The following is a 26806-nucleotide window of genomic DNA, read 5'->3' on the forward strand; positions in this document are numbered from 1 at the left end:
CAGTAGCATTAGCAAACTCCATATCCTCAGCTTTATGATGCGCCTTGAGATGTTTTATCAAGTTGCTGGTATTAAACGATGTATTCTCCTTTCCTCCTCTTGACACCTTAGCAGCACGTAACCTGCAGTCTGCCTTGCTTCTGTCGTCGTACCTTATTTTGAAATATGTCCACACTGCTGACGTCCCGCTGCATTAATTGTTGCTATCTTGCCTGAAACGGCACTGCCAGTCTCACTCATGTATCACTCTCTTCTCATCACCACGCTGACTGCAGCTCAACATCTCCCCCTAGAGTCACTAACCAGTAACTACGACAACAATGAAGTATCGGTGCGTGGTATCGGAGAATTTTTGCGAGTACGAGTATATGAGAGCAGGATCGGCCCCGATACCGATACCAGTATCGGTATCGGGGCATCCCTAGTAATATTCCACAAGATCACCAGCAGAGGTGTCAAGTAACAAAGTACAAATACTTCGTTACCTTACTAAAGTAGAAATTTTGGTTATCTATACTTCACTGGAGTAATTATTTTTCTGACGACTTTTTACTTTTACTCCTTACATTTTCACACATTATCTGTACTTTTTACTCCTCACATTTTAAAAACAGCCTCGTTACTCTATTTCATTTCGGCCTTTAAATAAAAACTATCCAGTTAAATTGCTCCATCCGGATAGAGTGAATTTGGTTGTGGTTGTTTCAGATGTTCTTGTCCAGTTTTGTTCTTACATCCGTTCCCTCAGATTCCTGCAACTAAACTTGGATGTACATTCCAATAAAGGTTAGGATAAATGATAACACGCCTCTGAAGTTTGACTTTTTGCACCATTACAATACTTATAGGCAACTAGTCATCATATCTCCTGCTCTCTGAAACACATGTTAATGCTCAATAGTACACATATATGGTTCTTTAATATATTTGCATTATACTAAGATGCATTCATTTTCAATGGCTTTTGTCCTTAATGGCTTTTTTCCCCCTTACATTACTTTTACTTTTATACTTTAAGTAGTTTTGAAACCAGTACTTTTATACTTTTACTTGAGTAAAAAACTTGAGTTGATACTTCAACTTCTACAGGAGTATTTTTAAACTCTAGTATCTATACCAGGGGTGGAAAGTAACAAATTACATTTACTCATGTTACTGTAATTGATTACTTTTTATGAGTAATTTGTAATTTTCTAAGTAGTTTTTGAAATATGTAATTTTTACTTTTACTCGAGTACATTTTGACCCAAGTATTTTACTTTGCTACATTTGAACCCCCTCACGTTACTGAGCACAAAATTTATGGTGAAAATCTTGTGGGCATTTTATTTTGGTGTATTGTGAATAGCAGGATCCTGCGGGCATTGGGCACTTTATTTTGTGTTTGAATACTTGAATACTACTAAAAGGATCATGTTACTGAGCTCAGCTGAGCTTTTACAAGTGTGGATGTGTACTTTAATATGCCTCGAAGTTAATTAAAACAACTTGTGCTGGATTTGATTCGTGACTCATCCTTTTTTTGCATTAAATAACTGAAAGTAACTTTTACTCAAATTACATTTTAAATGAAGTACTTTTGTACTTTTACTTGAGTACATTTTTAGATGAGTACTTTTACTTTTACTTTGAGTAGGATTTAAGCAAAGTAAAGATACTTTTACTCAATTACAATTTTTCAGTACTTTTTCCACCTCTGATCTATACTTCTACCTGAGTAATAAATGTGAATACTGAAGACACCTCTGCTAATAATCTCTGGCTTGTTAGTTAAATCCCTGATATGTTGTCTGAGAATAAGACATGGCACATCTGTGCAGATGTAGTTTAATGTGGCTGCAGTTTAAGAAGCTGAAAAATGTTTGATGCATCTGTGGGCCGCGTAGCGCTCAGTTGCTCGGTTGCGTGCGTTCGTGGGTAAAGCTATCATCATATGCAACACGTAATAAAGAGCAATATGCAGAGACGCTGCACACAAGCAGTTGGGACTGGTTGCTAGGATAATGTAGGTCTTATTCCTCAGAGCTTAACACTCCTCTACTTAGACTGTCTTGGTTCGGTGATGCCAGAGGCCCTGGGGATTCAGTGAAAGTCAGTGAAACTTCTTTGCTCGCGTCTTCATGAGCATGTCTAATAACTCGGGGTACAAATGCTGTTCTTATATGTAAATGATTCATTAAGAATTCGCATCCTATTATGGTAAGAGACTGGAGTAGAAACAATTTGGAGGGACGCCGTCATCCATCCCTTCGTCCTCATGGACCTGCAGAGGTCGTTCCCTTAGTTCAGCCATTCAGCCCATCAGCATCCATTCCTGCACATCTGGTCACAACTGCAGCCCCTGCTCCGGTTCATTTACTATAATCCTTCACTGTGTGAGATGAAACATGGGAGCATGGAACCATGAATCAGTGTTGAATCCCGGCCTAGCTGCTACGTGTCCCGTAGCATCATTTTGGGCCTGAATGCTCGTCTTCCGGCATTATCAGCAGTAGCGGCTGCTTTTGTTTGTGAGTCAAGCGGAGGTGGGTATATTTACTCCGTTACATTTACTTGAGTAAGTTTTGGGAAATTGTGTACTTTTAGGAGTAGTTTTGAATCACTATACTTTTTACTTTTACTTGAGTAGATTTGTGAAGAAGAAACTGTTCCTCTTACTCCGCTACATTAGGCTACGTTGAGCTGTTACTTTTCTTTTATCCCTTTTATCCACGTACGCGTCAATCTCATGACATCACTGAGTGATTCTTTGGGAAAAATGTTTGTTTTGGCATGTTTTGTCACATTTACTCAGACTCAAACACACACAGAGTTTCTATAAGTTCATGGGCTTGTTCTAGTTCTGCCTGGTTAAAAAAGAAAAGGCTTGAAATTTTGTGCTAATTGTGCTTAATTTATTTTTTTATTGTGTTATTATTTTATTATTTATTAAAGTACTTGAATTTACTTTATGATTATTTTAATTTAAGCTATTTTTTATTTTTTATTCATTTTAATTTATTTTATTATTTTATTTATTTAATTTGCCGGAAGATGATTATTTTGTACTTTTGTCTGTTTGAATGGTTGTGTTAAAAAAATAAATCAGACGCTATTCAACAGTTACTCAGTACTTGAGTAGTTTTTTCACCACTTTTACTCAAGTAATTATTTGGATGACTACTTTTTACTTCTACTTGAGTCATATTATTCTGAAGTAACAGTACTTTTACTTGAGTACAATTTTTGGCTACTCTACCCAGCTCTGGAGTCAAGGCAAGGCAAGTTTATTTGTATAGCACAATTCAACACAAGGTCATTCAAAGTGCTTTACATCAACATTAAGGGCCTGATTTACTAAGATCCTAAATAAAGAGTACTAAATTGCGTGTGCACTGAAAAAGTTTGCACGTGCTGTTGTTGTGTGTTTTGCAGGTGATCAACTAAGATTGCGTGCGCAATTGATAACAGGTGCAAACCGCAGTATTTAAATGAGGTGTTGCGTGTCTTACGGTTTGCGAGCGCAAAATGAAATTTGACGAGTTGGAGTTAGAGATATTAGTGGACGAGGCAAATTGTTGTGCCGTATTCAGCACCCCTGCCGTGAAAAGCACCCCCTCATATATTCAATGATAAGTAGACCAAGAAAAAAAACAACACACTGACACTTCAATATATTTATATATACACACTCACACAAACACATACTTAGGAGTTTATATTATATATATTTACAAATATTATGGAAGACAACACAGTAAGCAGGCTATTAATTAATGACATCAATAACCATTTACCCGATTTTTGTTATCTGTGACTGTGATTGTGGGAAAGTATGACTATTGTGGAATCCATGAGCGCATTTAAACATGAATCATTAACACAAAACTGGACGCTAAACAGAACATGACACGGAATGAGAATATAATTTTTGTCAGACGAGGGGGTGCTTTTCACGGCAGGGGTGCTGAATACGGCACAACACCGGGGTATGACAACTGCAGAACAAGTATAGGCGCACAATAAGAAACACTTTGTTCTCCATGAAAACACGTGATTTATTTATTATCACAAATAAAAAAATGAATGTGCCTCCTGTGGCAACCTTTTGCTGAATAATACTCGATTTAACATTCAAATAAAATATTTCTCCTTTTGCTGCTTCCACCTGCCTACGTGGATGTCTGCTGTTGCTGCTTCCGCCTGCCTGCACCCCCCCCCCCCCCCCCCCCCCACCTCCGGTCATCCCGCTGCTGCTTCCACCTGCCTGCTGTGTGCTGCCTCCTAAAGGCGAGTTTTTCCTTGCCACTGTTTGGCTTAAGGCTTTTCTCCCACTAGGGGAGTTTTTACCTGCCATTGTTTATATAATAATTGCTCGGGGGTTTATGTTTATGTTTGTGTTTATGTTCATGTTCTGGATCTCTGGAAAGCGTCTAGAGACAACATCTGTTGTATTAGACGCTATATAAATAAAATTGAATTGAATTGAATTGAATTGCATGTGGAGATTAGCACCTTCCTTTCGAACGTATTAAATACAGACGCAATCACAATCCCCGCAAAAACTTTCAGGCTTGGTAAATCTCATTGCGTGTGGTAAATTAACATATTTGCATTTTCCCCTCCCAGTATTTAGTGATTTCTGGCGGGTACGCCCCATATTGATTATTCATCAGGGCAAAAGTACTAAATGAACAGCGTGTGCTATTTTGCTCATTTGAGAGGCGCAGTCCTCTTTGCACGCTGTTAGTAGATCAGCTTGCACATTGGTTTGCGCGTGATGTCAAGTTTGCACACGTTTTTACGCACGCAAACCTTTAGTAAATCAGGCCCTAAAAGCGGTAAGACACAATTAAACAGTAAATAACAAATAAAATGAAACAAGATACGTTTCTATACGGTCAAAATGTACAAAGACCGGGTCAAATACAGTATTACAAAAGTAATCTGTAACAATTTGTGCGGTGAATTAAACCAATTTGACAATTCTACGTCACAATGCCTGCATTCAGGGCTTATCCATAACTTTGCGCAGTTTTCAAAAATCACGAGTATTTCATTTAAGAGTATGCTTAAATAACAAATAAAATGAAATAAAATTACAAGGAAAGAGGTCAAATAATAAAAAGCACATGTTTAAAAATATGGAGGGTCAAGGGTGACGAACATAAACCGATGACACTGTGAGGGGATGTTTTGGTTATGAAAGCCCACATTTTTAATTTCCCCCCTTGATCACAGATGCACGTCTGCTGCTTTGAACAGATCAAATGACTCAGAAAACAGGTTTAGAAGTGAGTGATTATGCGGATGGAGCCCCTTGCCAGCAGGGCACACAGCTGCCATGCTCATCTGTAAGTTACTGGAAGAAGTACGATACAGTTTGGATAAAGTTACAAACATGTTCGACTCTGTAAAGTTTTAGAGGCAATGAATTATTCCTCATACATTTTCTTTTCAAAAGCAAACTCTGTAGAGCAGCTGCTTGCTGTGGCCCAGTTTACGGCCCATGTGGGGCGGCAGACAGTGGACCAACCGCCGTGCCCTGGGATGACTTACGGTGTCACATCAAACCATTACAGTTTAGAACACCTCTGTCCAAGCCTAAGAGAGATCTGCATCGTTTGTGGAGCTGCAGCTCCTCACTTCTCTTGTAGCATCTTTCCTTCATCTACCGTTTCAGCTCACAGCTCGTTCTGCTCTTCGTCTTCCTAAAATAGGTCTAAATTCTGCTCCGGTTATGAGCTTCGGGGAGCATGCAGCTCATTGTCAATTCTGATTCAGTAAGTCGCATCCTCGTTCAACCAGTTACGCAACCTCGGATGGCTCCGCTCAAGAAAATGCAAAGTTTTTTTTCTTGTTCTGTAATTTGTGCTGGCTGGCGTGGGATTATCAAACTGTCAGGATGAATGATTGTCTGAAATGACTCTTGTTTTTACGGCAGTGGTACTGTAGCACCATGTCACACCAATCGTCTGAAGAGGCTTGGAGCTCGTTCCCTGCTCCTTTTCAACAGTGGGCCTGCTACAACTTCTAACATTTGCACCTGTAAAGAAATGACAACAAAGAAAAATAAAGGAAGGACTGTTGATATGATGCAGGACTGCACAGAAGGTTTCATGTTAGGAGAGTAATGCAGGCCACTGCAGCGCCTGCAGATGCGCCTGGATGTGGAGCTCTACTGCCACCTAATGTCCAAACTCAGGTGGAACATCCAAATAAAAACACTTGCACCTCTTTTAGCCTGCACTAAATGACATATTTTATTTATCAGAATTATTTCCATGATAATTATGTTTAATTAGAAAATTGAGCTTCATTAATTTAAAGTTTTGTTTAGCCCTTATTGGAATGAAGTATGTCCGCCTGTCTAATCTGCCGTGCTCAGACCATCCCATAAATCCAGGCTCTAAAAGTGTATGCATGAGCAGAGACAGCTTAGATCTGACTTAAATGACATTTAGGAGGATCAACGGCCCGCTCTGGGTAATAACCCAGAAGTATTACTGAGACTGGACAAATCCGCCAGTCACTGCACACACACACACACACACACACACACACACACACACACACACACACACACACACACACACACACACACACACACACACACACACACACTTGCTTTCTCAGCAAGGCTTTGTCCACCGAGGTGCAGAGCGGCTGAGGGGATGGTGTGCTATGTTTCAGCTTTTATCGCGGGTCATACGTCACGTGGACGGAAGCGCGAGCCATAACCTCCTCACGTCTCCTAGAGGGTGATATCAGCGTGAAGCAGCAACCACGCTTTCTGTTTTGCATCACAGAGGCACTTTTGTGTGGCTGGCTGTAAAACTTCTGCAGCTGCACGTTGCCCACTCACTATAAAGATTAATTACAACCCCCCTCCCAGGCTACAAACTCAGGTTTAGATGCAGACCGGAGCTTCTCACACCAGTTGGTTTTAATTACACATTGAAACGACATTCTCCTGTTTTATTCACTGCGAGACCACTTTAAACATCTAGGATAACACTCACAGAACTGAAACGTGAAAATCATATTAAATCATAAAAGTGCTGTTTCATCTCGCTGCAGTTTAAATCTGATCATTCCTGTGAACTCTGCCTTCAAACTGTAAACCCTTCACATTTCAACATTTCTGGGTACAGTCATGTGTAAAAGTTAGTACACCTTCTTGTAATAAAGTATTTTTCTTGTCAAAACAAGACGTCAATTGGTCCAAGGTCCTAAGACCTAAGAGAAGAAACTGTTGCTGCGTAGCAGTCTGGATAGGATGATAAAATAGTTCAATTCTACATTGTGAGAAAGTGCTTTTTTTCCCATAATAAATCCCCTCCTGCTCCACGGTCTCCTACATCCACCGTCCCCATGACAGCTACTTTTGTCGGGTTCTTTACAAATAACAGGACTAACTTCATGACATCCTTCCCAAGTTGTTATTTAATCCATCATGAAGCAGTTTAAGAATCAGATTAAACAGGTGCCCCGTCTCTTGTGCCCAAGATTTTTAAGGTAGCTGTAACTAAACACTGACAGATCAAGGCTGCTTTCACTACACGTCGCTTCGTCCCTTTTTTTTCCTCAATCCACTGCCCGAGCCAATCATTTTGGTGACGTAACGACTTTATGGACTCCTTAATCCCCCTCGCCACGAGCGACCCTTTTCAGGAAGTGGAATAATTTTGGGTTTTAAAAATAAATGTCCTTTACCTGGGACTTGTCTCTGTTCAACTGTGTGCCAGAGAGAGATTACCTGTGACCAGTGGCGGCTGCTGATAAAAAAATTTTGGGGGGTGAACTGGCACAGCTATGAACTCTACTTGAACATACATTTTGCTCTCCTCTCCTTCATGCCAGCAAATTTTTCAATGACTTCCTGATTGAAATCTCAGTTCTCAAATTTCACAAACAAGTCCGCTGTTAAGCTCCCCCACGACCGGCCACCGGAGTGAAAGAGCCAGCCCGCGGAGCTGGAGGACCAGGGCCCTGGTACCCTAAACACCCAGACGCTCTCGGTGCGATGGACAGCACTCATGGACAGCACTCTGTCAGGTACCACCACCACAATGTCAGACCACAATAACAGCAGAAGTGGGTTCCATGGTGTAATGGTTAACATCAGCATGAGTCTTTGAGAGCAGCCAGGAGAAAACCTGCAGTATCCATCTTACTGTCAAGAATTGTAGCAGAGTTTTTTACAGGATTTTTTTTTTATGCCCGCCGTTTTCAAAGCATGTCTGTTTCCGTAGTGTAGTGGTTATCACGTTCGCCTCACACGCGAAAGGTCCCCTGTTCGAAACTGGGCGGAAACATGTGTGACTTTGCAATAACATTATTTGGACTTGGAAAACCACTCCAGTCCTCTTCTTGGTGCACAGCACAGGAAGGTCGACCATCTCTTTCTCGCATTGGGTCTAATGCAGAAATTAATATTGTTGCAGTTCCACAACTGACCAAAAGCCAGTCATTCTCCATCAACGTACACTAGCTCCCCCACCAGACCCCAGCAGCAGAGGTTCCGAGAGGGGGTCACCGGAGGTGCGGGGAACCCCGGACCAGCTGGACCAGAGCCTCGCGGCAAACCGAGCCAAGACTCGCGGGGCTTCACCTGCATTCCCGTCGCGCTGAGACCGCGGAGAGCCGAGAATCGCGGACCGATATAAAAGTTTAAAAGGAGATGAACACTGACTTTCCAATGACATTGGTACACAGTTATTAAGTTCCTGCAATCAGGAAGTTCTTTGTCCAAAAAGCTGTCCTCGTTAGTATAGTGGACAGTATCTCTGCCTGTCACGCAGAAGACCGGGGTTCGATTCCCCGACGGGGAGACTTCTTGTTTCGTACGATGATACCTACATGATTGAGTCAAGTAAACAATGGTCATTAAGAAAATAGACTAGCAGTCGCTGGCCGTTTTCGAATTCGCATACTGTACTACAAGTATACACTGATTTGGCCAAAGTGTAGTAAGTAGTATGCTGTATGTGAACAGAAGGAAATCTGCAGTGTGCGAAAAATACCCGGATGTTGTACTGATCTGGAAAAAAATCCGCAGCATGCTTCAGACAGCCTACCTCGCTTACAATATCCCAGAATGCAATGCGGCCTCGGCCGGGCAGCGCTTTTTTCTTTTTTTTCCTCAAAGCTTTATTGAGAAAACAGCTGCAATCGGACAGTGATGTGATGTGAAGGCAGAAAGGACTAGTTACACCGTGGAGAGGGAGAAGGAGGAATATAAATGTAAGTAACTTTAATATATAACCTTTTTAATTCCATTTAGTGTAAGGACAACTATTAAAAATTGTGGGTTTTTAATAGTATGTTAGGTTTTTGTTAATTATCTTAGCATGCTTGCTACGTAAATAAAAGTGAACTAAGTGTTATGACAACGTTATATATCGGTAGTTCGTTGTATTTTCATGAAATAACTTTCATTGCTGTGTTTTGACAGAGAATTTGTCCGGGAGCTGAAATAAATAGATGCAGAGAGAGGGTTTGGACAAGGAGGAGAAGATGGAGAGAGAGCTACTCGACAGAGAGGAGAAGATAAATAAAATAAAATTAACTTCAATAGACTGATATGTTCATTTCAATACATTTATTAAAATCCATTTCCATCCCTTATGTCATTTCATCAATGAATTTGGTTTTACTGCTATTTCAACATTTAAGATAAGATAATCCTTTATTAGTCCCACATCGGGGAAATTTGCAAAATATAGCCCGACTGGAATCGAACCCCCGTTTGCTGTACGAAAGTCACTAATCAACCCATTGAGCTATAAGATATACAGCTCTGTTCTGACTGTGGTATATATATATCCATCTAGTACAGACAAACTAACGTGACAGCTACAACTGTTAGATTGCATCTATTAAACCAACATTTATTTCCTAAATGATTTATTTCAGCCGGCGACAATTCTCCACAGGGCTGCAGGTTTCTCCCCGGGACGGCGCCGTAGTTTGACCCGGCGATCGCGTCAGTTCTCCGGCCGTGAGCTGCTGATGCGGCCGGACCGGCGGCTCTTTTGATCCCCGAAACATCGGATCAAATTTCTACGCCTTACTTTTACGCCTGAATGTTAAAAGATGTTAAAACGTAATAAAGTGGCATATTAACAGCGCTACAGCTGGAATTACAACAGCTTCTAGTCCAGTGTTTCTCAATCCTGGTCCTGCTGCATGTTTTAGATGTTTCCCTGCTTCAGCGCACCGTGATAAAAGTACGTGTGTCATCAACAGAGTTGTGCAGACCTTGGTGACAGCTTATTAGGACCTTTAATTAGAATCAGGTGTGTTGGTGCAGGGAAACATCTAAAACATGCAGGACAGGGAACACGAGGACCAGGATTGAGAAACACTCTAGTCTGCTTTTAAATCTCATCTTTCGCGGACGTTTTGGTGCGAGATGCATTCTGGGATACACTGTAGCACACTGCTGTGTGAACGGTCTGCTGGAGCAGCGTACTGAATCCTTCATTCAGTAGGCAGTATACAGTGCATACTTTGCAGTATGTAGCATGTAGTGCGGTAGTGTCTGAATTCGAAAACGGCCGCTGTCTGCCTGCCAAAGAAGCTTCTAGATGCTGCAGCTGGATCAGAGGAAACTCTAATTGAGGTAGGATTATATACACACAGAAAATGTCATTGAAGAAGTAAAAAGAGCAGTTATTAAGGACAGCATCTAGAGCATCTCTGGGAGAATCGCCTTTTATGCCCGCCGTCGCCTCGTCCCGGACACAGACTGACAGCACGGCCCTGAAAGCCACTCACCAACCCGGCTGGCTCTTCCACCGGAGTGAAAGAGCCAGCCCGCAGAAAGCCATTCACCAACCCGGCTCACCGCCCCGCTGCTCAACAATTCACCTTTGACTCACCGTCCAGACCCGGAGCCACCCAAAGACCCGGCTCACCGTGCGAACCCGGGGACCCGCTGTTAAGCTCCCCCCCGACTGGCCACCGGAGTGAAGGAGCTAGCCCGCAGAAAGCCACTCACCAACCCGGCTCACCGCCCCGCTGCTCAGCAATTCACCTTTGACTCACCGTCCAGACCCGGCTCACCGTGCGAACCCGGGGACCCGCTGTTAAGCTCCCCCCTGACTGGCCACCGGAGTGAAGGAGCTAGCCTGCAGAAAGCCACTCACCAAACCGGCTCACCGCCCTGCTGCTCAGCAACTCACCTTTTACTCACATTAAGAAAATAGACTAGCAGTCGCTGTCTGTCTGCCAAAGAAGCTTGGACACTGACTTTCCAATGACATTGGTACACAGTTATTAAGTTCCTGCAATCAGGAAGTTCTTTGTCCAAAAAGCTGTCCTCGTTAGTATAGTGGACAGTATCTCTGCCTGTCACGCAGAAGACCGGGGTTCGATTCCCCGACGGGGAGACTTCTTGTTTCGTACGATGATACCTACATGATTGAGTCAAGTAAACAATGGTCATTAAGAAAATAGACTAGCAGTCGCTGTCTGCCTGCCAAAGAAACTTCTAGATGCTGCAGCTGGATCAGAGGAAACTCTAATTGAGGTAGGATTATATACACACAGAAAATGTCATTGAAGAAGTAAAAAGAGCAGTTATTAAGGACAGCATCTAGAGCATCTCTGGGAGAATCGCCTTTTATGCCCGCCGTCGCCTCGTCCCGGACACAGACTGACAGCACGGCCCTGAAAGCCACTCACCGACCCGGCTCACCGCCCCGCTGCTCAGCAACTCACCTTTGACTCACCGTCCAGACCCGGAGCCACCCAAAGACCCGGCTCACCGTGTGAACCCGGGGATCCGCTGTTAAGCTCCCCCCCGACCAGCCACCGGAGTGAAAGAGCCAGCCCGCAGAAAGCCATTCACCAACCCGGCTCACCGCCCCGCTGCTCAACAATTCACCTTTGACTCACCGTCCAGACCCGGAGCCACCCAAAGACCCGGCTCACCGTGCGAACCCGGGGACCCGCTGTTAAGCTCCCCCCCGACTGGCCACCGGAGTGAAGGAGCTAGCCCGCAGAAAGCCACTCACCAACCCGGCTCACCGCCCCGTTGCTCAGCAACTCACCTTTGACTCACCGTCCAGACCCGGAGCCACCCAAAGACCCGGCTCACCGTGCGAACCCGGGGACCCGCTGTTAAGCTCCCCCCCGACCGCACTCCGGAGTGAAAGACCCAGCCCGCGGAGCTGGAGGACCAGGGCCCTGGTACCCTAAACACCCAGACGCTCTCGTTTCGATGGACAGCACTCATGGACAGCACTCTGTCAGGTACCACCACCACAATGTCAGACCACAATAACAGCAGAAGTGGGTTCCATGGTGTAATGGTTAACATCAGCATGAGTCTTTGAGAGCAGCCAGGAGAAAACCTGCAGTATCCATCTTACTGTCAAGAATTGTAGCAGAGTTTTTTACAGGATTTTATTTTTATGCCCGCCGTTTTCAAAGCATGTCTGTTTCCGTAGTGTAGTGGTTATCACGTTCGCCTCACACGCGAAAGGTCCCCTGTTCGAAACTGGGCGGAAACATGTGTGACTTTGCAATAACATTATTTGGACTTGGAAAACCAAACCAGTCCTCTTCTTGGTGTACAGCACAGGAAGGTCGACCATCTCTTTCTCGCATTGGGTCTAATGCAGAAATTAATATTGTTGCAGTTCCACAACTGACCAAAAGCCAGTCATTCTCCATCAACGTACACTAGCTCCACCACCAGACCCCAGCAGCAGAGGTTCCGAGAGGGGGTCACCGGAGGTGCGGGGAACCCCGGACCAGCTGGACCAGAGCCTCGCGGCAAACCGAGCCGAGACTCGCGGGGCTTCACCTGCATTCCCGTCGCGCTGAGACCGCGGAGAGCCGAGAATCGCGGACCGATATAAAAGTTTAAAAGGAGATGAACACTGACTTTCCAATGACATTGGTACACAGTTATTAAGTTCCTGCAATCAGGAAGTTCTTTGGCCAAAAAGCTGTCCTCGTTAGTATAGTGGACAGTATCTCTGCCTGTCACGCAGAAGACCGGGGTTCGATTCCCCGACGGGGAGACTTCTTGTTTCGTACGATGATACCTACATGATTGAGTCAAGTAAACAATGGTCATTAAGAAAATAGACTAGCAGTCGCTGTCTGCCTGCCAAAGAAGCTTCTAGATGCTGCAGCTGGATCAGAGGAAACTCTAATTGAGGTAGGATTATATACACACAGAAAATGTCATTGAAGAATTAAAAAGAGCAGTTATTAAGGACAGCATCTAGAGCATCTCTGGGAGAATCGCCTTTTATGCCCGCCGTCGCCTCGTCCCGGACACAGACTGACAGCACGGCCCTGAAAGCCACTCACCAACCCGGCTCACCGCCCCGCTGCTCAGCAACTCACCTTTGACTCACCGTCCAGACCCGGAGCCACCCAAAGACCCGGCTCACCGTGTGAACCCGGGGATCCGCTGTTAAGCTCCCCCCCGACCAGCCACCGGAGTGAAAGAGCCAGCCCGCAGAAAGCCATTCACCAACCCGGCTCACCGCCCCGCTGCTCAACAATTCACCTTTGACTCACCGTCCAGACCCGGAGCCACCCAAAGACCCGGCTCACCGTGCGAACCAGGGGACCCGATGTTAAGCTCCCCCCCGACTGGCCACCGGAGTGAAGGAGCTATCCCGCAGAAAGCCACTCACCAACCCGGCTCACCGCCCCGCTGCTCAGCAACTCACCTTTGACTCACCGTCCAGACCCGGAGCCACCCAAAGACCCGGCTCACCGTGCGAACCCGGGGACCCGCTGTTAAGCTCCCCCCTGACCGGCCACCGGATTGAAAGACCCAGCCCGCGGAGCTGGAGGATCAGGGCCCTGGTACCCTAAACACCCAGACGCTCTCGTTTCGATGGACAGCACTCATGGACAGCACTCTGTCAGGTACCACCACCACAATGTCAGACCACAATAACAGCAGAAGTGGGTTCCATGGTGTAATGGTTAACATCAGCATGAGTCTTTGAGAGCAGCCAGGAGAAAACCTGCAGTATCCATCTTACTGTCAAGAATTGTAGCAGAGTTTTTTACAGGATTTTATTTTTATGCCCGCCGTTTTCAAAGCATGTCTGTTTCCGTAGTGTAGTGGTTATCACGTTCGCCTCACACGCGAAAGGTCCCCTGTTCGAAACTGGGCGGAAACATGTGTGACTTTGCAATAACATTATTTGGACTTGGAAAACCAAACCAGTCCTCTTCTTGGTGTACAGCACAGGAAGGTCGACCATCTCTTTCTCGCATTGGGTCTAATGCAGAAATTAATATTGTTGCAGTTCCACAACTGACCAAAAGCCAGTCATTCTCCATCAACGTACACTAGCTCCACCACCAGACCCCAGCAGCAGAGGTTCCGAGAGGGGGTCACCGGAGGTGCGGGGAACCCCGGACCAGCTGGACCAGAGCCTCGCGGCAAACCGAGCCGAGACTCGCGGGGCTTCACCTGCATTCCCGTCGCGCTGAGACCGCGGAGAGCCGAGAATCGCGGACCGATATAAAAGTTTAAAAGGAGATGAACACTGACTTTCCAATGACATTGGTACACAGTTATTAAGTTCCTGCAATCAGGAAGTTCTTTGGCCAAAAAGCTGTCCTCGTTAGTATAGTGGACAGTATCTCTGCCTGTCACGCAGAAGACCGGGGTTCGATTCCCCGACGGGGAGACTTCTTGTTTCGTACGATGATACCTACATGATTGAGTCAAGTAAACAATGGTCATTAAGAAAATAGACTAGCAGTCGCTGTCTGCCTATCAAAGAAGCTTCTAGATGCTGCAGCTGGATCAGAGGAAACTCTAATTGAGGTAGGATTATATACACACAGAAAATGTCATTGAAGAATTAAAAAGAGCAGTTATTAAGGACAGCATCTAGAGCATCTCTGGGAGAATCGCCTTTTATGCCCGCCGTCGCCTCGTCCCGGACACAGACTGACAGCACGGCCCTGAAAGCCACTCACCAACCCGGCTCACCGCCCCGCTGCTCAGCAACTCACCTTTGACTCACCGTCCAGACCCGGAGCCACCCAAAGACCCGGCTCACCGTGTGAACCCGGGGATCCGCTGTTAAGCTCCCCCCCGACCAGCCACCGGAGTGAAAGAGCCAGCCCGCAGAAAGCCATTCACCAACCCGGCTCACCGCCCCGCTGCTCAACAATTCACCTTTGACTCACCGTCCAGACCCGGAGCCACCCAAAGACCCGGCTCACCGTGCGAACCCGGGAACCCGCTGTTAAGCTCCCCCCCGACTGGCCAATGGAGTGAAGGAGCTAGCCCGCAGAAAGCCACTCACCAACCCGGCTCACCGCCCCGCTGCTCAGCAACTCACCTTTGACTCACCGTCCAGACCCGGAGCCACCCAAAGACCCGGCTCACCGTGCGAACCCGGGGACCCGCTGTTAAGCTCCCCCCCGACCGGCCACCGGAGTGAAAGAGCCAGCCCGCGGAGCTGGAGGACCAGGGCCCTGGTACCCTAAACACCCAGACGCTCTCGGTGCGATGGACAGCACTCATGGACAGCACTCTGTCAGGTACCACCACCACAATGTCAGACCACAATAACAGCAGAAGTGGGTTCCATGGTGTAATGGTTAACATCAGCATGAGTCTTTGAGAGCAGCCAGGAGAAAACCTGCAGTATCCATCTTACTGTCAAGAATTGTAGCAGAGTTTTTTACAGGATTTTTTTTTTATGCCCGCCGTTTTCAAAGCATGTCTGTTTCCGTAGTGTAGTGGTTATCACGTTCGCCTCACACGCGAAAGGTCCCCTGTTCGAAACTGGGCGGAAACATGTGTGACTTTGCAATAACATTATTTGGACTTGGAAAACCACTCCAGTCCTCTTCTTGGTGCACAGCACAGGAAGGTCGACCATCTCTTTCTCGCATTGGGTCTAATGCAGAAATTAATATTGTTGCAGTTCCACAACTGACCAAAAGCCAGTCATTCTCCATCAACGTACACTAGCTCCCCCACCAGACCCCAGCAGCAGAGGTTCCGAGAGGGGGTCACCGGAGGTGCGGGGAACCCCGGACCAGCTGGACCAGAGCCTCGCGGCAAACCGAGCCGAGACTCGCGGGGCTTCACCTGCATTCCCGTCGCGCTGAGACCGCGGAGAGCCGAGAATCGCGGACCGATATAAAAGTTTAAAAGGAGATGAACACTGACTTTCCAATGACATTGGTACACAGTTATTAAGTTCCTGCAATCAGGAAGTTCTTTGGCCAAAAAGCTGTCCTCGTTAGTATAGTGGACAGTATCTCTGCCTGTCACGCAGAAGACCGGGGTTCGATTCCCCGACGGGGAGACTTCTTGTTTCGTACGATGATACCTACATGATTGAGTCAAGTAAACAATGGTCATTAAGAAAATAGACTAGCAGTCGCTGTCTGCCTATCAAAGAAGCTTCTAGATGCTGCAGCTGGATCAGAGGAAACTCTAATTGAGGTAGGATTATATACACACAGAAAATGTCATTGAAGAATTAAAAAGAGCAGTTATTAAGGACAGCATCTAGAGCATCTCTGGGAGAATCGCCTTTTATGCCCGCCGTCGCCTCGTCCCGGACACAGACTGACAGCACGGCCCTGAAAGCCACTCACCAACCCGGCTCACCGCCCCGCTGCTCAGCAACTCACCTTTGACTCACCGTCCAGACCCGGAGCCACCCAAAGACCCGGCTCACCGTGTGAACCCGGGGATCCGCTGTTAAGCTCCCCCCCGACCAGCCACCGGAGTGAAAGAGCCAGCCCGCAGAAAGCCATTCACCAACCCGGCTCACCGCCCCGCTGCTCAACAATTCACCTTTGACTCACCGTCCAGACCCGGAGCCACCCAAAGACCCGGCTCACCGTGCGAACCCGGGAACCCGCTGTTAAGCTCCCCCCCGACTGGCCAATGGAGTGAAGGAGCTAGCCCGCAGAAAGCCACTCACCAACCCGGCTCACCGCCCCGCTGCTCAGCAACTCACCTTTGACTCACCGTCCAGACCCGGAGCCACCCAAAGACCCGGCTCACCGTGCAAACCCGGGGACCCGCTGTTAAGCTCCCCCCCGACCGGCCACCGGAGTGAAAGAGCCAGCCCGCGGAGCTGGAGGACCAGGGCCCTGGTACCCTAAACACCCAGACGCTCTCGGTGCGATGGACAGCACTCATGGACAGCACTCTGTCAGGTACCACCACCACAATGTCAGACCACAATAACAGCAGAAGTGGGTTCCATGGTGTAATGGTTAACATCAGCATGAGTCTTTGAGAGCAGCCAGGAGAAAACCTGCAGTATCCATCTTACTGTCAAGAATTGTAGCAGAGTTTTTTACAGGATTTTTTTTTTATGCCCGCCGTTTTCAAAGCATGTCTGTTTCCGTAGTGTAGTGGTTATCACGTTCGCCTCACACGCGAAAGGTCCCCTGTTCGAAACTGGGCGGAAACATGTGTGACTTTGCAATAACATTATTTGGACTTGGAAAACCACTCCAGTCCTCTTCTTGGTGCACAGCACAGGAAGGTCGACCATCTCTTTCTCGCATTGGGTCTAATGCAGAAATTAATATTGTTGCAGTTCCACAACTGACCAAAAGCCAGTCATTCTCCATCAACGTACACTAGCTCCCCCACCAGACCCCAGCAGCAGAGGTTCCGAGAGGGGGTCACCGGAGGTGCGGGGAACCCCGGACCAGCTGGACCAGAGCCTCGCGGCAAACCGAGCCAAGACTCGCGGGGCTTCACCTGCATTCCCGTCGCGCTGAGACCGCGGAGAGCCGAGAATCGCGGACCGATATAAAAGTTTAAAAGGAGATGAACACTGACTTTCCAATGACATTGGTACACAGTTATTAAGTTCCTGCAATCAGGAAGTTCTTTGTCCAAAAAGCTGTCCTCGTTAGTATAGTGGACAGTATCTCTGCCTGTCACGCAGAAGACCGGGGTTCGATTCCCCGACGGGGAGACTTCTTGTTTCGTACGATGATACCTACATGATTGAGTCAAGTAAACAATGGTCATTAAGAAAATAGACTAGCAGTCGCTGTCTGCCTGCCAAAGAAGCTTCTAGATGCTGCAGCTGGATCAGAGGAAACTCTAATTGAGGTAGGATTATATACACACAGAAAATGTCATTGAAGAAGTAAAAAGAGCAGTTATTAAGGACAGCATCTAGAGCATCTCTGGGAGAATCGCCTTTTATGCCCGCCGTCGCCTCGTCCCGGACACAGACTGACAGCACGGCCCTGAAAGCCACTCACCAACCCGGCTCACCGCCCCACTGCTCAGCAACTCACCTTTGACTCACCGTCCAGACCCGGAGCCACCCAAAGAACCGGCTCACCATGTGAACCCGGGGATCCGCTGTTAAGCTCCCCCCCGACCAGCCACCGGAGTGAAAGAGCCAGCCCGCAGAAAGCCATTCACCAACCCGGCTCACCGCCCCGCTGCTCAACAATTCACCTTTGACTCACCGTCCAGACCCGGAGCCACCCAAAGACCCCGCTCACCGTGCGAACCCGGGGACCCGCTGTTAAGCTCCCCCCCGACTGGCCACCGGAGTGAAGGAGCTAGCACGCAGAAAGCCACTCACCAACCCGGCTCACCGCCCCGCTGCTCAGCAACTCACCTTTGACTCACCGTCCAGACCCGGAGCCACCCAAAGACCCGGCTCACCGTGCGAACCCGGGGACCCGCTGTTAAGCTCCCCCCCGACCGGCCACCGGAGTGAAAGAGCCAGCCCGCGGAGCTGGAGGACCAGGGCCCTGGTACCCTAAACACCCAGACGCTCTCGGTGCGATGGACAGCACTCATGGACAGCACTCTGTCAGGTACCACCACCACAATGTCAGACCACAATAACAGCAGAAGTGGGTTCCATGGTGTAATGGTTAACATCAGCATGAGTCTTTGAGAGCAGCCAGGAGAAAACCTGCAGTATCCATCTTACTGTCAAGAATTGTAGCAGAGTTTTTTACAGGATTTTTTTTTTATACCCGCCGTTTTCAAAGCATGTCTGTTTCCGTAGTGTAGTGGTTATCACGTTCGCCTCACACGCGAAAGGTCCCCTGTTCGAAACTGGGCGGAAACATGTGTGACTTTGCAATGACATTATTTGGACTTGGAAAACCACTCCAGTCCTCTTCTTGGTGCACAGCACAGGAAGGTCGACCATCTCTTTCTCGCATTGGGTCTAATGCAGAAATTAATATTGTTGCAGTTCCACAACTGACCAAAAGCCAGTCATTCTCCATCAACGTACACTAGCTACCCCACCAGACCCCAGCAGCAGAGGTTCCGAGAGGGGGTCACCGGAGGTGCGGGGAACCCCGGACCAGCTGGACCAGAGCCTCGCGGCAAACCGAGCCAAGACTCGCGGGGCTTCACCTGCATTCCCGTCGCGCTGAGACCGCGGAGAGCCGAGAATCGCGGACCGATATAAAAGTTTAAAAGGAGATGAACACTGACTTTCCAATGACATTGGTACACAGTTATTAAGTTCCTGCAATCAGGAAGTTCTTTGTCCAAAAAGCTGTCCTCGTTAGTATAGTGGACAGTATCTCTGCCTGTCACGCAGAAGACCGGGGTTCGATTCCCCGACGGGGAGACTTCTTGTTTCGTACGATGATACCTACATGATTGAGTCAAGTAAACAATGGTCATTAAGAAAATAGACTAGCAGTCGCTGTCTGCCTGCCAAAGAAGCTTCTAGATGCTGCAGCTGGATCAGAGGAAACTCTAATTGAGGTAGGATAGATAGATAGATAGATAGATAGATAGATAGATAGAACTTTATTCATCCCCAGAGGGAAATTCAACCGTCCAGCAGCTCATCAAAACGTAAACATAAAAAATCAACCACACAATAAAAACACATTCATAATATGAAATATAAGGTTTTTAAAACAAATATCAAGTAAAGTGCAAAGTAAAATATAGTCCAGTTGTGGCAGAGGTGAGTGTGTGAGACTGAGTTCAGGAAGAGTTAAACAGTCTTATGGCTGTGGGGACGAAGGATCTCCTGAACCGCTCCGTTCTGCAGCGCAGTGAGAGGAGCCGACCGCTGCAGCTCCTGCTCCTCTGTTGCTCCAGGAGGCTGTGGAGAGGGTGTCTGCTATTGTTCATTATAGCACTCAGTTTGTTAAGTGTGCCCCTCTCCACCACAGATCTTAGCGGGTCCAGACTCCTGCCCAACACTGAGCCTGCTTTTTTCACCAGTCTGTCCAGTCGCTTGGTGTTTTTTATTGCAAGGCTGCCCCCCCAACACACAGCAGCAAAAAAGAGAGCACTGGCCACCACTGTGTGGTAGAACATGGTCATCATCTCCACACAGACATCAAAAGACCTCAGTGTGCGCAGGAAGAACAGGCGGGTCTGCACACAGAAAATGTCATTGAAGAAGTAAAAAGAGCAGTTATTAAGGACAGCATCTAGAGCATCTCTGGGAGAATCGCCTTTTATGCCCGCCGTCGCCTCGTCCCGGACACAGACTGACAGCACGGCCCTGAAAGCCACTCACCAACCCGGCTGGCTCTTCCACCGGAGTGAAAGAGCCAGCCCGCAGAAAGCCATTCACCAACCCGGCTCACCGCCCCGCTGCTCAACAATTCACCTTTGACTCACCGTCCAGACCCGGAGCCACCCAAAGACCCGGCTCACCGTGCGAACCCGGGGACCCGCTGTTAAGCTCCCCCCCGACTGGCCACCGGAGTGAAGGAGCTAGCCCGCAGAAAGCCATTCCCCAACCCGGCTCACCGCCCCGCTGCTCAACAATTCACCTTTGACTCACCGTCCAGACCCGGAGCCACCCAAAGACCCGGCTCACCGTGCGAACCCGGGGACCCGCTGTTAAGCTCCCCCCCGACTGACCACCGGAGTGAAGGAGCTAGCCCGCAGAAAGCCACTCACCAACCCGGCTCACCGCCCCGCTGCTCAGCAACTCACCTTTGACTCACCGTCCAGACCCGGAGCCACCCAAAGACCCGGCTCACCGTGCGAACCCGGGGACCCGCTGTTAAGCTCCCCCCCGACCGGCCACCGGAGTGAAAGAGCCAGTCCGCGGAGCTGGAGGACCAGGGCCCTGGTACCCTAAACACCCAGACGCTCTCGGTTCGATGGACAGCACTCATGGACAGCACTCTGTCAGGTACCACCACCACAATGTCAGACCACAATAACAGCAGAAGTGGGTTCCATGGTGTAATGGTTAACATCAGCATGAGTCTTTGAGAGCAGCCAGGAGAAAACCTGCAGTATCCATCTTACTGTCAAGAATTGTAGTAGAGTTTTTTACAGGATTTTATTTTTATGCCCGCCGTTTTCAAAGCATGTCTGTTTCCGTAGTGTAGTGGTTATCACGTTCGCCTCACACGCGAAAGGTCCCCTGTTCGAAACTGGGCGGAAACATGTGTGACTTTGCAATAACATTATTTGGACTTGGAAAACCACTCCAGTCCTCTTCTTGGTGCACAGCACAGGAAGGTCGACCATCTCTTTCTCGCATAGGGTCTAATGCAGAAATTAATATTGTTGCAGTTCCACAACTGACCAAAAGCCAGTCATTCTCCATCAACGTACACTAGCTCCACCACCAGACTCCAGCAGCAGAGGTTCCGAGAGGGGGTCACCGGAGGTGCGGGGAACCCCGGACCAGCTGGACCAGAGCCTCGCGGCAAAACGAGCCGAGACTCGCGGGGCTTCACCTGCATTCCCGTCGCGATGAGACCGCGGAGAGCCGAGAATCGCGGACCGATATAAAAGTTTAAAAGGAGATAACACTGACTTTCCAATGACATTGGTACACAGTTATTAAGTTCCTGCAATCAGGAAGTTCTTCGTCCAAAAAGCTGTCCTCGTTAGTATAGTGGACAGTATCTCTGCCTGTCACGCAGAAGACCGGGGTTCGATTCCCCGACGGGGAGACTTCTTGTTTCGTACGATGATACCTACATGATTGAGTCAAGTAAACAATGGTCATTAAGAAAATAGACTAGCAGTCGCTGTCTGCCTGCCAAAGAAGCTTCTAGATGCTGCAGCTGGATCAGAGGAAACTCTAATTGAGGTAGGATTATATACACACAGAAAATGTCATTGAAGAAGTAAAAAGAGCAGTTATTAAGGACAGCATCTAGAGCATCTCTGGGAGAATCGCCTTTTATGCCCGCCGTCGCCTCGTCCCGGACACAGACTGACAGCACGGCCCTGAAAGCCACTCACCAACCGGCTCACCGCCCCGCTGCTCAGCAACTCACCTTTGACTCACCGTCCAGACCCGGAGCCACCCAAAGACCCGGCTCACCGTGCGAACCCAGGGACCCGCTGTTAAGCTCCCCCCCGACCGGCCACCAGAGTGAAAGACCCAGCCCGCGGAGCTGGAGGACCAGGGCCCTGGTACCCTAAACACCCAGACGCTCTTGGTTCGATGGACAGCACTCATGTACAGCACTCTGTCAGGTACCACCACCACAATGTCAGACCACAATAACAGCAGAAGTGGGTTCTCGCATTGGGTCTAATGCAGAAATTCATATGTTGCAGTTCCACAACTGACCAAAAGCCAGTCATTCTCCATTAACGTACACTAGCTCCACCACCAGACCCCAGCAGCAGAGGTTCCGAGAGGGGGTCACCGGAGGTGCGGGGAACCCCGGACCAGCTGGACCAGAGCCTCGCGGCAAACCGAGCCGAGACTCGCGGGGCTTCACCTGCATTCCCGTCGCGCTGAGACCGCGGAGAGCCGAGAATCGCGGAACAATATAGAAGTTTAAAAGGAGATGAACACTGACTTTCCAATGACATTGGTACACAGTTATTAAGTTCCTGCAATCAGGAAGTTCTTTGTCCAAACAGCTGTCCTCGTTAGTATAGTGGACAGTATCTCTGCTTGTCACGCAGAAGACCGGGGTTCGATTCCCCGACGGGGAGACTTCTTGTTTCGTACGATGATACCTACATGATTGAGTCAAGTAAACAATGGTCATAAAGAAAATAGACTAGCTGTCTGCCTGCCAAAGAAGCTTCTAGATGCTGCAGCTGGATCAGAGGAAAGTCTAATTGAGGTAGGATTATATACACACAGAAAATGTCATTGAAGAAGTAAAAAGAGCAGTTATTAAGGACAGCATCTAGAGCATCTCTGGGAGAATCGCTTTTTATGCCCGCCGTCGCCTCGTCCCGGACACAGACTGACAGCACGGCCCTGAAAGCCACTCACCAACCCGGCTCGATTCCCCGACGGGGAGACTTCTTGTTTCGTACGATGATACCTACATGATTGAGTCAAGTAAACAATGGTCATTAAGAAAATAGACTAGCAGTCGCTGTCTGCCTGCCAAAGAAGCTTCTAGATGCTGCAGCTGGATCAGAGGAAACTCTAATTGAGGTAGGATTATATACACACAGAAAATGTCATTGAAGAATTAAAAAGAGCATTTATTAAGGACAGCATCTAGAGCATCTCTGGGAGAATTGCTTTTTATGCCCGCCGTCGCCTCGTCCCGGACACAGACTGACAGCACGGCCCTGAAAGCCACTCACCAACCCGGCTGGCTCTTCCACCGGAGTGAAAGAGCCAGCCCGCAGAAAGCCATTCACCAACCCGGCTCACCGCCCCGCTGCTCAACAATTCACCTTTGACTCACCGTCCAGACCCGGAGCCACCCAAAGACCCGGCTCACCGTGCGAACCCGGGGACCCGCTGTTAAGCTCCCCCCCGACTGGCCACCGGAGTGAAGGAGCTAGCCCGCAGAAAGCCACTCACCAACCCGGCTCACCGCCCCGCTGCTCAGCAACTCATCTTTTACTCACCGTCCAGACCCGGAGCCACCCAAAGACCCGGCTCACCGTGCGAACCCGGGGACCCGCTGTTAAGCTCCCCCCCGACCGGCCACCGGAGTGAAAGAGCCAGCCCGCAGAAAGCCACTCACCAACCCGGCTCAGAACCGGAGCCACCCAAAGACCCGGCTCACCGTGTGAACCCGGGGATCCGCTGTTAAGCTCCCCCCCGACCAGCCACCGGAGTGAAAGAGCCAGCCCGCAGAAAGCCATTCACCAACCCGGCTCACCGCCCCGCTGCTCAACAACTCACCTTTGACTCACCGTCCAGACCCGGAGCCACCCAAAGACCCGGCTCACCGTGCGAACCCGGGGACCCGCTGTTAAGCTCCCCCCCGACTGGCCACCGGAGTGAAAGAGCCAGCCCGCGGAGCTGGAGGACCAGGGCCCTGGTACCCTAAACACCCAGACGCTCTCGGTTCGATGGACAGCACTCATGTACAGCACTCTGTCAGGTACCACCACCACAATGTCAGACCACAATAACAGCAGAAGTGGGTTCCATGGTGTAATGGTTAACATCAGCATGAGTCTTTGAGAGCAGCCAGGAGAAAACCTGCAGTATCCATCTTACTGTCAAGAATTGTAGCAGAGTTTTTTACAGGATTTTATTTTTTTTTTAATTCAAGATCTTTTTATTGGAATTTTCACAGAGTAAAAAAAGGTGAAATGCTGCATGTCGATTACAAATATTTTGAGTAGGCATGGGCATGTTAATCATAGCATACACCAGTGTACAAAATATAAAAAACAATTAAACAGTATGAAAAAATATAAAATAGTAACAAAAACAAACTACAGACCAAAATAATCCCTCCCCTGTCACTGCCAGGTTACTAATCACAATATGAGGTCACTCTATCATCAAAAGCCTGCACTAGGAATACAAAAGAAATATGAAGTATAGTTCACAGGGTCTGGAATGCTTCTAGAAAAGGTCCCCACACTTTCTGGAACTTATTTGATTTCTGAAGCGAGTATCTAATTTTCTCCAGTTTTAAGCAGGACATGATGTCTTCCAGCCATTGTGCACGAGTAGGAGGGAAGGGATCCTTCCACCTGAACAGAACTGCCCGACGAGCCAAAAGGGAGGCAAAAGACAAAGTGTGCCCCTGTGCAGTGGTTAACTTCCTTCCTCCCTCCATGACCCCAAACAGGGCAGTCAGTGGGTTTGGTTCTAATCTGATTTTAAGCACCAGAGAGAGAGTATGAAATACTTCCATCCAGTACTTATTTAGACATGGGCAGGACCAGTACATGTGGATGAGAGAGGCTTCGGCTACTTTACATCTTACACAGTATGGACTAATATCTGGGTACATGGAGGATAGCTTTGCTTTGGAAATATGAGCCCTGTGTACCACTTTAAACTGAATTAAGCAGTGACGTGCGCACAGGGAGGTTGTATTAACCAGTTTGAGTATGGACTCCCAGGTATCCTCTGATAAGGGAAGCCCTAAGTCCTGCTCCCATGCTGCTTTGAGTTTATCTGTAGGGGCACTCTTAAGATCCAGCAACATGCCATAGAAAGACGAAATGAGCCCCTTTTTGAATGGGTCTGTGGCAAGAACTTTGTCAACTGTGGTCAAGCCTATCGATGCACCAGGGCTGGGTGTCTGGGAAAGAACAAAATGTCTAGCCTGAAGATACCTAAAGAAATGTGATTTTGGAAGGCTGAATTTACTACTTAACTGCTCAAAAGATGCCACGGTGCCGTCTATGAACATATCTTTAAAACGAATCATACCCCTCCTGTGCCATTCCTGGAAGGTGGGGTCCTCAAGGGATGGTTTGAAAGAGTGATTTGATGCAATGGGGCTAAGAAGAGAGAAGCTGTGAAAACCAAAAAACTTCCTAAATTGGGCCCAAATTCTAAGAGAATGTTTAACCACTGGGTTTTTGATTGATTTAAGTGAAGGAAGTGGAAGTGAGGAGCCGAGTAGGGCAGGAATTGACAGGTCATCAGTTGGATGTAACTCCATCGCCACCCAGTCAGGGCGGTCAGCGCTGTCGCAGTGGAAGGACCAGAATGCAAGGCAGCGCAGGTTAGCAGCCCAATAGTAATAACGAAAGTTTGGGAGGGCCAGACCACCTGCAGACTTAATTTTTTGAAGGTGAGTTTTGTTCAAACGTGGCCGTTTACCTCGCCATAGGTATGAAGATATAACTGAGTCAAGGGACTGAAAAAAAGAACCAGGAATAAAGAGTGGTAAGGTCTGGAAAAGGTACAAAAATTTAGGTAAAATGGTCATTTTGACTGAATTGATGCGACCCACAAGAGACATTGACAGGGGTGACCATTGTGTAAGGGTTTGTTTGGTCTCATTTAACAATGAGATAAGATTCTCTTGGAGCAGGTCTTTGTGTTTCCTTGTCACCGATATGCCTAAATAGGAGAATTTGTCATTTGCGATTTTAAAGGGAAAATTGGAAAGGTCTAAAGCATGCGATTCGAGATTGGTAGGGAAAAGCTCACTTTTGCTGAGATTCAGTTTATAGCCTGAGAGTTTCCCAAACTGACTGAGAAGTGACAGCGCAGGGGGTAATGAGGCCAGAGGGTGAGAGATGAAAAGCAAGAGGTCATCGGCATAAAGCGAGACCTTATGTTCCCTGCCACCTCTCCAGATACCGGACACATCCTCACAAGATCGGAGCGCTGTGGCAAGCGGTTCGATAGCCATGTCAAAAAGCATGGGACTAAGGGGGCACCCCTGACGGGTTCCACGATGCAGATTAAATGGTTTTGACCGTTGAGAGTTAGTACAAATTGAGGCTGTTGGGTGTAAATAGAGAAGTTTAATCCACAGAGCAAAGTTCGGACCAAAACCAAACCTGTCCAGCACAGCAAAGAGATAATCCCATTGGACGCGATCAAATGCTTTCTCCGCATCCAGAGAGACAACGCATTCAGGGATAGCCTCAGAGGCAGAGTAGATAATATTGAACAGTCGCCTTGTGTTGAAGTAAGACTGCCTACCTTTAATGAAGCCAGTTTGGTCT

General features: G+C 48.0%; 15 non-coding genes across 15 annotated transcripts; all 15 read left to right on the forward strand.

The window, feature by feature from the left end:
* The first annotated feature begins 8224 nt into the window (after positions 1 to 8224).
* trnav-cac (transfer RNA valine (anticodon CAC)) lies at positions 8225 to 8297 on the forward strand. The gene has a single exon. It is a non-coding gene; the product is annotated as a tRNA-Val (tRNA).
* A 444-nt stretch (positions 8298 to 8741) lies between these two features.
* Positions 8742 to 8813, forward strand: trnad-guc (transfer RNA aspartic acid (anticodon GUC)). Its single transcript has one exon. It is a non-coding gene; the product is annotated as a tRNA-Asp (tRNA).
* A 2490-nt stretch (positions 8814 to 11303) lies between these two features.
* Positions 11304 to 11375, forward strand: trnad-guc (transfer RNA aspartic acid (anticodon GUC)). The gene has a single exon. It is a non-coding gene; the product is annotated as a tRNA-Asp (tRNA).
* Positions 11376 to 12427: 1052 nt separating this feature from the next.
* trnav-cac (transfer RNA valine (anticodon CAC)) lies at positions 12428 to 12500 on the forward strand. Its single transcript has one exon. It is a non-coding gene; the product is annotated as a tRNA-Val (tRNA).
* Positions 12501 to 12944: 444 nt separating this feature from the next.
* Positions 12945 to 13016, forward strand: trnad-guc (transfer RNA aspartic acid (anticodon GUC)). Its single transcript has one exon. It is a non-coding gene; the product is annotated as a tRNA-Asp (tRNA).
* Positions 13017 to 14068: 1052 nt separating this feature from the next.
* On the forward strand, positions 14069 to 14141 carry trnav-cac (transfer RNA valine (anticodon CAC)). The gene has a single exon. It is a non-coding gene; the product is annotated as a tRNA-Val (tRNA).
* A 444-nt stretch (positions 14142 to 14585) lies between these two features.
* On the forward strand, positions 14586 to 14657 carry trnad-guc (transfer RNA aspartic acid (anticodon GUC)). Its single transcript has one exon. It is a non-coding gene; the product is annotated as a tRNA-Asp (tRNA).
* Positions 14658 to 15709: 1052 nt separating this feature from the next.
* Positions 15710 to 15782, forward strand: trnav-cac (transfer RNA valine (anticodon CAC)). The gene has a single exon. It is a non-coding gene; the product is annotated as a tRNA-Val (tRNA).
* A 444-nt stretch (positions 15783 to 16226) lies between these two features.
* trnad-guc (transfer RNA aspartic acid (anticodon GUC)) lies at positions 16227 to 16298 on the forward strand. The gene has a single exon. It is a non-coding gene; the product is annotated as a tRNA-Asp (tRNA).
* A 1052-nt stretch (positions 16299 to 17350) lies between these two features.
* trnav-cac (transfer RNA valine (anticodon CAC)) lies at positions 17351 to 17423 on the forward strand. Its single transcript has one exon. It is a non-coding gene; the product is annotated as a tRNA-Val (tRNA).
* Positions 17424 to 17867: 444 nt separating this feature from the next.
* On the forward strand, positions 17868 to 17939 carry trnad-guc (transfer RNA aspartic acid (anticodon GUC)). The gene has a single exon. It is a non-coding gene; the product is annotated as a tRNA-Asp (tRNA).
* A 1052-nt stretch (positions 17940 to 18991) lies between these two features.
* trnav-cac (transfer RNA valine (anticodon CAC)) lies at positions 18992 to 19064 on the forward strand. The gene has a single exon. It is a non-coding gene; the product is annotated as a tRNA-Val (tRNA).
* A 444-nt stretch (positions 19065 to 19508) lies between these two features.
* Positions 19509 to 19580, forward strand: trnad-guc (transfer RNA aspartic acid (anticodon GUC)). Its single transcript has one exon. It is a non-coding gene; the product is annotated as a tRNA-Asp (tRNA).
* Positions 19581 to 21306: 1726 nt separating this feature from the next.
* trnav-cac (transfer RNA valine (anticodon CAC)) lies at positions 21307 to 21379 on the forward strand. The gene has a single exon. It is a non-coding gene; the product is annotated as a tRNA-Val (tRNA).
* Positions 21380 to 21822: 443 nt separating this feature from the next.
* On the forward strand, positions 21823 to 21894 carry trnad-guc (transfer RNA aspartic acid (anticodon GUC)). Its single transcript has one exon. It is a non-coding gene; the product is annotated as a tRNA-Asp (tRNA).
* Positions 21895 to 26806: the final 4912 nt, after the last annotated feature.

This window comes from Cololabis saira, chromosome 7, assembly GCF_033807715.1.
Source record: "Cololabis saira isolate AMF1-May2022 chromosome 7, fColSai1.1, whole genome shotgun sequence".
In the NCBI taxonomy this organism is placed as follows: domain Eukaryota; kingdom Metazoa; phylum Chordata; class Actinopteri; order Beloniformes; family Belonidae; genus Cololabis; species Cololabis saira.